Source organism: Lipotes vexillifer, unplaced genomic scaffold, assembly GCF_000442215.2.
Source record: "Lipotes vexillifer unplaced genomic scaffold, Lipotes_vexillifer_v1.1 scaffold454, whole genome shotgun sequence".
NCBI classification, from domain to species: Eukaryota; Metazoa; Chordata; class Mammalia; order Artiodactyla; family Lipotidae; genus Lipotes; species Lipotes vexillifer.
In genome coordinates, this window is record NW_006779481.1 from 596,853 (window position 1) to 607,651 (window position 10,799).

The 10,799-nt window shown below is 42.4% G+C and overlaps 1 protein-coding gene across 1 annotated transcript in view; it reads right to left on the reverse strand.

The window, feature by feature from the left end:
• STK39 (serine/threonine kinase 39) overlaps nt 1–10,799 on the reverse strand; it is a 316,768-nt gene that overhangs the window by 133,524 nt on the left and 172,445 nt on the right. The window lies entirely within an intron of this gene.

Here is a 10,799-nt window from a genome sequence, read left to right on the forward strand (position 1 = left end):
ACGAAAATGGATTCCTTTTCCTTTACAACACCAACGCCTCCTACTGTGCTCATTTATTCATTCACTCATTCATTCCTTCAAGACACAAACAGCCAGGCTCTGGATCCTCTACGTCCATCACAAACATGTGTAACTATCTCCTATACTTCTTCCCCCCACAAAAAGGGTGGGGAGGGCGCTCAGTTTCTGATGCTTCCATCACTCCATCACTCTCCCCTCTCACTGTCAACATTTTTCTAAAGAGCATCTCTGATTGCTGCCCTCACTTCCTCAATCTTTAGTCTCATACAAAATGTCATCTGTCCGCATTTGGCCACGAAAACTGCGTGCTTTCTCTCCCCAAGATTTAACAACGTCACAATTGTGTGATTCAGCACTCCTCTCTGTTGCTATAATGTTATCCTGCAGACACAGCTGAAATCCATTCTTCCGTTGTTTCACCCTCTTTCCAAACCTGTGTTGGTAACCTTTCTCCTCCTCCTCTCTTGTCCTGCTCTGTCTCCCGCTGTTCTCTGTCTTTAACACAAAAATGGTCGCTCTTAGCCCACTACATGCTCTTAGCTCACTAGACGACGTTGTCTAGTGACCTAAAACACACAGTCTCCAGAGCCCCCTCTCTCCGTGGAAGTCAATGACCTTGGAGACTTCATCTCTTAGTCTTGTTTTGCAAATGCTCTGTTGGATATGAACATCTGATCAATTTCTAGCTAGCCATCTCCAGCCCATTTATTAATGCTCCACCCCAGCCTCACTCTGACACTTCTGCAGGGTCGCCTGTCTTAGTTAACACTTCCGGGGTGCAGCTGGCTCCATGCTGGCTCAGGAGAGCCCACTGTTAGCATTTCAGAAAGTTTACAAGACACCTGACTTCACAATGGTCACTTAAATTGGCCAGGGTAGGAGTATTCACACAATGGAAATAGAAAAATAGTACAAATTAGGGTTTGCACTGCCCCCTTACTGCCAAAGTGGCAGTTCTCAAGGTTTACAAGCACGCCACTGACCATAAGCCTCAGCTCACGGAAACATTTTAAAATTTGACAACATTTCACAAGAACTTAGTAGTTATTCCTGGAAATAACTACTTTCCTTTGCAATGGCAAATATCTCAATTTTCTTATACAAGCCTCTCAAATCTCACCTTTAAAAGCAACACAGTAATTGATTTTTTTTTTTTTTTTTTGTGGTACGCGGGCCTCTCACCGTTGCGGCCTCTCCCGTTGAGGAGCACAGGCTCCGGATGCGCAGGCTCAGCGGCCATGGCTCACGGGCCCAGCCGCTCCGCGGCATGTGGGATCTTCCCGGACCGGGGCACGAACCCGTGTCCCCCGCATCGGCAGGCGGACCCTCAACCACTGCGCCACCAGGGAAGCCCAGTAATTGATTTTTATATACCAAACATATACCAATATAAGTACGGGAGCAGGGGGGGAAACTATCTTAACATTTCTCAAACTGATCCATATGGCTTTGGGATAACATTTCTTAAGAAAGCATCATGAGGAAACACAGGGCTATATATTTTTTTAATGTAGATACAAGTGAAAAGGGTGCCCTCTGAAAAACTGTGTTAGATGATGCAAAAATTGGTTTTATGATAGTCACTGCCAACACTGCAAGTCAGAGCCTAAATAATACTGCTTGATACAAAGTAAGAAAGGAGAACAAATGGTGTATTTCTAAATAAAAATGTTTTGTGCAAGTTATTTAACAGTTATATATAGTTATACTAATAAATTATTATGAGTAGATATTCTGTTATTTCACCCATGTCCGTAAGTGTTCATAAGTTCAAACTGACCAGAAAACTTTTTTTTCCTAATCTTTAGATTTGGAAAGTAAAGTATCACAGTATTTTCAAGGTTCCTTTGTATTTAGGAATGCATGACAAATTTTACAAACAGGATCAAAAATTTTATACCTGATTAATTTTTCTGCAAAATGGAAACAAAGATCCTTCTAGTTAAATCATGAAACTAGGTTCTCAAATTTCCTGTAAATATTAACATGACAACAGATCAATGGTAAACGTAAATGTCACTGAAAGATTATTCATTTTGTTTATAACAATTTGGAACCTTGATTATTCGATAGTTTATTTGGGAGAAGTAAAATGTGAAAGATGGAGAACTACCAGCCTAGTTGACATTTCTGTCTGTACCTTCTAATCCCAGAAGAAACAGAAATACACATATAAATGTATTATTTCTACAATGCATGGGTATGTATGTGTGTGTGTGTTTGTATATAAAGTTTCTGCATGAAGCATTCACTGGATAACAAGGCACATATTTCCTATAAATCTTTTCAATTTAAAATAAGATTCCATTTTGAGTTAAAAAAAAAAAGACCTCTGAAACTCCCCTAACCCTGTTATTTTGGCCAAAGGGCATAGTCATATAAAGTTTCTAACATGATGCCTGGCACATAAATAAACACTCAAGACATGACAGGTGCTATTATCATGAATACACTTCATCTTTCTCACAAGCCAAATCTATCAAACACTATATTCTGCAGATTTTACCTCCTCAGCTACCATTGTGCTAGATCAGGTCCCCTTCAACGCTGATCTCCTGTCTCTCCTATTAAAACAAACTGCTAATCAATCCTCTGGCCTCTACACTCTTGCCTATTTTATCCTTCATACTGCCACAAGTCACAGATTAGAACTTTCTCTGAAAGAAAAAAAAAAAAAAACAAGAGTTCACTATCGCCTACAGAATGAGTTCAGATTCCTTAATATTCCAGTCTCTCCATACCCTTGCTCCAAATTACCTTTTCAAGACTTATTTCCCACCATATGCCATCAGACACCCACAATACAGTTTTGTACAAATTAAATACTTACACAACTCTACCTTTTTACATATGTATCACATACCTATCTTGGCCTGATCTACCCTTCCACAATCTCTACTTACCTCTTTTCTTCCAATCCAAGAAGCTTCACTGGTATTTTGCCTGCGCCTATATATCATTCTACTCTGTGTTACATTTAACAGATGACATACTGAACTGTATACTCTTACAGGGCAGAGAGCTAGCTTTAGCCTTTTCAAAGAATCATTTATTCAGTCAGTCAACAAAGTCTTATTTAATACCTACCTTGGTGACAAGTTGTAGACAAAAGACAAATAAAATAAAAGCCTACATCCTGGAGTAGTTCACAATCCAGAGAGGTGGACAGACATTTAAGCTAATAATTTCAAGAAAATGTGAATGCTACAACAGAGATACAAACGTTGTGAAATTTCAGAAGAGAGGATGACCACCTGTATAACTCACCAGGCAGAGGAAGTGGAGAAGTTATTCCACCCAGTGGGAAGGTATGAACTTATAGAGTTCTGCTGACTCATGTGCCAGGGCTGGGTCACATGGGACTGGGGCCGGTCTAGGGGCTGGGTCTAAGGAAACAGCTAAGAATAAGGCTGGAAAGCTGTGTGGAACACTTGTACAATAAGAATGGCCACTTCAAAGACCTGCAGGAACCAGGTAGGAAATGGAAAGCAGACCCAGTGAGGACCTGGGAGGTCTGGACAGGACCAACCTCATCACCACCACACACACCCAAAGGGAGTGCCCAGCATGAGCTGACTGCTGCCACAGGAAGGTATCCCAGTGTTGCCAGATCTTCTGATTCTTCCAGAGAAGTGGATTTTTATGTGAATGCTCTTGATTTTTTTTTAATGTTAACAAATGTACGTCAAGATAAAATAAAATTCTCCTGCACAGCCTAAGAAATGATGTGTCTGTGGGACAATTCTGGCCTGTGAGTTGCATCCTCTGTGGTCTACCAAGTCAGGGGGCTTTGAATTCAGACAATGGAAAAGCAGAGAGGCTTTCCAGTGGCCACGGGGGGAAGGGGAATGATCAAATCTGGATTCCAGAAAGCAGAGCAGACGTACTGGAACTTCAGGGTGACAAAGGCCAGAAAGAAAACAGTAGTGTTATTGGTTCCAGGAACTACTGACATGTCACTAATCACACTCAAACTGTGTGACTTAAAGCAACAACAGTCCCAGGAGCCCTGGGACAGTCAGACTGGCTTCCTTGGTGGCCTGGGTTCCTAGCAAAAGTGCTTCAGCTCCACTCTGACCCCAAATCAGAACAAGCCCTTCCTGAATTCCTGACACACAAGATAATGGAAGATAATGAAAGGACTGTTGTTTTAGGAAGGTGGTCAGTGAGTGCGTAAAGGAAAGTGAGGAGAATATTACTGGATGTTGGAGGATGAGAGGACCCGGCTGTGCAGTGACAGAGTTTGGCAACACTGATACCTGCGGTAAAGCGGGAACAGAAATGGACCTAATGATCTAGCTGAAGAGATTTCCAGGCAGAGTACTCGAAGTGACACCTGGGTGCTGCTCGTTGCCTGTGATAAAACGTGAGCAGAGAGAGATGAGCGAAAAGGACACACGGTTAAATACAAAATGGCTCCTCATCCCCAGCCTCTCCAGACATCCAGCAGTTCTCAAACGCAGCCAGGGCTTCAAGGCAAAGACCAAATCCAGGGTGTGACTGTGTGACACTCTGTTAAGACTTCAGAAAGATCTAAGGCGGTGCCTCCTGGACGCTTTCAAACAGACCTAAGGCTTTCTAAGGCTCTGAAGAGCAAACCTTGCAGAAACTCTGCATTACATAACAAGGCTTCTGAGAATCTTAAGGGTGTGGTCCCTCAGTGTCACAGGGAGCCCAAGGTAGACAAAGCATCTTGAGGTCGTGGCTCTTGTCTAATACATGAACCCATCAACATTCAAAGAAAACCCACAAAGTTTTTTAGACATTTGTACTGTGAAATTACTGCCAGGTTTGACTAAAACAGAGAGAGTACAAAATGAAAAGAGCATTCAGCTCCCTAAACTTTTAGGGGCAGGAAGCAGTCTGAGAAGGCTACTCAGCTGCAAACACTGGTTCTTTCTTTCTTTCTTTTTTTTTTTGCGATGTGCGGGCCTCTCCCTGCTGTGGTCTCTCCCGTTGCGGAGCACAGGCTCCAGACGCGCAGGCTCGGCGGCCATGGCTCACGGGCCCAGCCGCTCTGCGGCATGTGGGATCCTCCCGGACCGGGGCACAAACCCGTGTCCCCTGCATCGGCAAGCGGACTCTCAACCACTGCGCCACCAGGGAAGCCCTCGCTGTTTCTTTAGAAAAAGGAAGGGTCACTTAAAAAGTAGAAGTAAGATCTCAGAGCGTGGAGCCAAGAGCCAAAGAGAACAGTGGAAGAGGAACAGGCAACAGGCAACTGGCCAATTTCCACAACTGCCATGGTCCCAGGTGCCTCTGGTTTTCCCTCTTTGGGGCAGACCTTTAAGAGGCCTATCCTCCTGTTGTGTTCTGGGTGTGTGTCAGGCACATGATTAGAGGGTAAGGCCCTTGACTTTGAGCCTGAGCCTGAAGCCATAATGGGATGAGATTTCTGGAGGGTTTTGGAAGCGCAGAGTGTATTTTGCATGTGGGAGAGATGTGAATTATTGTGGCCAGAGGGTAGACCAGGGCAGACAGCTTTTCTCCAAAGATGCCCATAACAGTACCTCCTACCTCACATGTTCTTCCAGAATCTTACCACCCTCACTGTCAAGAGACAGAGTCCAGTGTCCTCTCTTTAAACCTGGGTGGGTCTGTGCCTTGCCTGTAACCGACAGAACAAAGCATCAGAAAAGGTGATGCAGTTTCCACCTTGCTCACTGGAACATGGGCAGCAGATGCCTGCAGCCACTAGATAAGCAGTCCGACGGCCCTGAGGCCTCCATGCTGCCAGCCCAGAGAGAACCCATGAAGACAAGGCCTGACCATCTGACTGCAGCTGCACATGACCAGAAGGCAGCCTGCTAACACTATCCCGAACCTCTAACCCACAGAAGCTTATTAAAATGACTGTTACTGTCTGAAGCTGCTATAGATAATCAGAATAAGGATGGTGATGAGGTTATTTATTGAATTTCATTTCCATTTTTGTGTTGTTAGGAATTCTTTAAAAATTCGTAGGTCATATTTGATACCCCTTCCCATGACAAATGACAGGCTCTACCATACTTGGCTCCTTGGTCAGTGCTTTCTGACTGGATTTTCTGGGCATCTGAACACTCAGATTTTAATTTCTACTTATACATTTTTTTCCTGTCTGACCATGTTATTACTCATTAAAACACCAAGAAGAAAAAAGTCCATTTCTATCAGTGATAGATAACTGGCTACAGTTAAATCTTGGACCTTTTGCCAGTGATTTGCATTAACTTTTTTTTTTTTTTTGACCTCTTGGAATTCAATGCTTATCTAGTTCTGCTAAAATTTGGCATTCCCTTTTGCTAGAATGTAAAAGGAGAGAACTGAAACGTTCTATAGGCAACTGGAAGAAATTCTAGAGAAACAAAGACTCTTAGAATTCAATAATAACAATTCAAAACACCGGGCTAGCTCAGTGAAGGACACACTTGTAGCAACTTCTTATAATGCTTTAACAGTTTCCAATGTGAAAGAATCAAATTTAATAAATGTTGCTCTTCAGATAATGACAATGGAATTTTGTAACTTTCGGAAATCCAACATGAAAGGGCAATGCAGTGACAGAGAATGTTCTGGAAGCTGGAAGGGAGCTATTCTGAAGCAGCAGCACAAAACAAAAAGTAATTAGATTTCTTATTCTGTTTTAGTCCTATCAAACCTCCAATACGGCATTTCCCCAAGTTAGGGTGACAAAGAACAATAACAACAACCAGAAGCCAAGAAAGCAGCATCCAATTTTGAAACTACTGTCTTTGAGAAGGAAAGCTCCTGCTGGAATGGGTGCCAAGCTGATCTGTGACTTTAGCTAATAAAGAAAACAATGGGAACATTCTGTCCTGGTAAGACAAATAACACAGATGAGAAAAACCAAAGGGTGAAAAGGGAGAATAAATGTTTGGCAGTGGAGCAGAGCCAAAGATGCTCTGGATACAGCAATGAGTTACCAAGTTAACTTAATTGCAGGGGGAGGAGGCGTGGGAACGAGAAAGAAGAGCATACAGCCAACTGCACACAGCTCCAGGCAGGCAGCAGAACTGACCACGAGGACCAGAAGAATTCTAACAAGCAGCAGAGAGACACACTGTGATGGTTGGGTTTAGGTGTCGACCTGGCTACGCTACTGTCCGCAGTTATTAATCAAACACTAATCTAGGTGTTGCTCACTCCATCAGCAGTAGAGAAGAAATGTTCCCTCTGCCCCTTCACACTTCTGTATCTTCTGAATTTTTAATCATTATTATGTACGATGCTATCAGTTGAAAAACAGGTAGTGAAAAATGAAAGATAAACATATGCTTTTTTAAAAAATTCAAACAACACGGGAGTGTATAAAACAGAAAGTAAAAGTAACCACTTCCTACTTCTAAACGATGTTAAAAGACATGACTTTTCCAGGAGGGGAAGAAGTGATGGAAATACGAGCTATCAAACAAATTCTCAAGATTGAAAATGATGAAACCTTCTAAAACCTTGATGTGACAATGGGATCAACTTATGGGCACCTGCATTTATTACAAGTGTAACAATTTAGGATTTCCAACATATTTAATGTTTGATTTTTATGCAATGAATTCTGGAATAAAGACTCACCATTACAGTAAACTATTTGGTCAATGAAATGCTCATCAAATTTTTGCACACATAGGACATGTAATGACAGGAGCTGGTGCTTGTTAGTGCTCTGCCTTTACATTTCTCTTAGCCAAGTGGATGAGTTTGTGTTCTTCTATATTATGTACACAGAGTAATGGATTCTGCTGTTTTTGTTAATCTGGTATTTGCTACGAAATTCCAAAGATATTAAGAAGATGTTCCAGCATGTAAGAAAATCTGGAGCTGGGAAAGCACATGTCCTGGTGCTAAGACACAGTTCAATCTATTCTGAGTCCTTATATTTAGAGTATCTTTTATTTACTAGGTGACAAATATATATTTGCTAAATGCATAAACAACATTTTTTTGCTGCCCGAAAAATAGCTTTGCCAAAGCAAAACTCGCACCAGGAGGGAACTTCTCCCCATCCTTTTCTCACCATTTCCCCTGAAGAGGGATGTCAGGGGTGGCAGACACAGCATCATGGGGTTGCTGAAAAGGGATACGGGGGGAAAGGCAAGTTAAGACCCCATGACATCCTGAAACCCTTTTAGCTCCTCACGTCCATAATCCCTGGAGTCAGAACATACCTGAAAACTGCTGCAGTGAACAGAAAACCCGGCTCTGTGAACCAGCACCCAATACAGACTACTACTGCATAACAGATACTGAAAACGTGTTAGTTGGACAAATGAACGAGTTAAGTCATCCTTGGATAAAACATACAGACACAGTAAAGTTCTCGGCCAAAATATCTCAACCTGCAGCTCAAAGGCATTTTATCACGTCCTCAGAAAGCTACTACCCTTTGCCATCATGGACCCTGTCATTGTGGTGACATGCTTAACAGATGAGTATGAGGAAGCTGAGGGGCTAAATTTCTTCCACCTGTTTAAGAAAGCAGCAGCTGGTGTCAAGGAAACTCTGGGCTTTCCTCTAAGCATCTGAAGATCTTGAGACGAAAGGCATAGTTCTAAACGTCAAATAAGAGCAAAGCTGGTGATCAAAATGGATGGGCCCATCTGCCTCGGAGACAACATATTAACAACTCACTGTGCTGGGAATAATTCAAAGAAGCAAACAAGTCCGTGGTGGTCAGCTGAAATCGTGTTCCCTTTGTAATGGACTCAGTCCGCTATCCTGCTGTCTGCAAAGGGCAGAGACTTCAGATGGCGGTTTAGTTAGAAAACAAAAAATACACACACAGCACTGACTTACACTTTGGTTTGAAAGAGTGAAGAGTCTGATTCCAGTACAAATTTGAACTGATAAGAAAGAAGAGCCAACAATGACATCGTAAGGTCTCTATGCAAAAACATACCTCATATTGAAATCTCTACTCTCTCCCATTCCATCTGTCTTTACAGACCACTCCAGCCAAGTTATCATCTCATGTCTTACTCAGTCTAAAGTTTCAAAAATGTAACAGGGGACAAGGAATAACCTACATGGTCATTTTTCCAAGGGGCTGAAGCCTCTGAGAAGGATGAGATAGGAAATGCCCAGACCACTGCCCAAGTCCTGGATGGTGCGGTGTTACAATCACAAGAGCACAATCTAACGGTGGTGCCATATTCCTGGATTCTCGGGTCAAAAAGGCAAAAAGATTACCACCGTATGTGCAAAAAGAGTGAGTGACATGTGTCCACAGAAGTGTCAAAATGGGGTGAGAAGCAGACCTTCAACTTCCTCCTGTTCCTGGCTTCTATATTCTCCTACATTCACTTTTGTTAAGGTTTTTTTTTTTTCAACGAACTGTCCTGCCATTGAGATTTCATCTTTACACCCCAACTCTTCAAGCTTCAGTATTCTCAAAGCAATCCTTACACTTCATATCATTTTACCTGTAAATACTTCAGCACACATCTCTAATAGAGAAGAACATTTCAAAACACGATCATGATATTTTCACGAACAACAAAATCACCAATGATTCCTTAGTAGAATTAAATATCAGTCTATGTTCAATCTTGTCCCACTATCTCAAAAATTTCTTTTTCAGTTATTTATTCAAAACAGGATCTATACAAGACCCATATACGATCCACACTCTTAAATCTATAACAGTTCTCATTAGGGTCTCTCTTAAAAAGCACGCCGTTGGGGCTTCCCTGGTGGCGCAGGGGTTGAGGGTCCACATGCCGATGCAGGGGACACAGGTTCGTGCCCCGGTCCAGGAGGATCCCGTGTGCCGCGGAGCGGCTGGGCCCGTGGGCCGTGGCCGCTGGGCCTGTGCGTCTGGAGCCTGTGCTCCGCAGTGGGAGAGGCCACAGCAGTGAGAGGCCCGCGTACAGCAAAAAAAAAAAAAGCACAACATCATACCCACTTAAGCAGGCTCTGATTAGATGCCACTTTTTCAACTAAAAAGACACCATAAGAGCCTCATTGTTTTCTTATTGCTAACAAGAAACACCACCTCCAGCGGGAGAACACTCACTTCCTTTACATCACTGGGAAAATTAATTCTCAGTAATAAATTTTTAGAAGGCTACAATGAAGGCTCCAGCGTAAAAATGCTCCAGACAGGAGTTTTATTTCTGGAGCAAGGTCTCAGCTGTGTTTCAATTCAATGCTGAAAAGGCCCATAAATTCTATTTTTGTTAGTTCATTTAGTACTAAGAAGAGATTGCCAGAGCAGCAAAGTAAGTAACATAGATTTCCCTGTAAAAGATTCCGAAAAACTATGTATTCTAATTCATGTATTTGCCAAACAATTATCTGTCCAACCACCGATTTAAAAAGAAAAAAAAAAGAAAGAACATAGTTGTATATTCTCATGGGGTTAATTTTTTTAAAAATAAAGGAGCAAGGAGCTCCTTTTAACACCAAGGAGCTTCGGTGTCCTTGGTAAGGGCCAGGGGACAGCGTGGGGTGGGAGCACATGTTGAAATATAAATGAGTTTTACAAGTAATCCAAGTCTTATTGTGGGATCGGACGCTCTACTTCTAAGGATCCAAACCTCTCATCCCATCTGCTAATAGGTAGTAAAGCTAAATATATTTGGATGCCATAATTTTTTTCTTTTTCTGCCTAATGCCAGTAAGAGTCCAATGTCTAACCTGTAGATAGCTAAGACTGGAAAGTTAGAAGGCACCCAGAAAATTCAGAAAATGGATCATCAGTTCTTGAGTCGAGAGGCTCTGCGTGTGTGTGTGTGTGTGTGTGTGTGTGTGTGTGTGTGTGTGTGTGTGTGTGTGTGTGT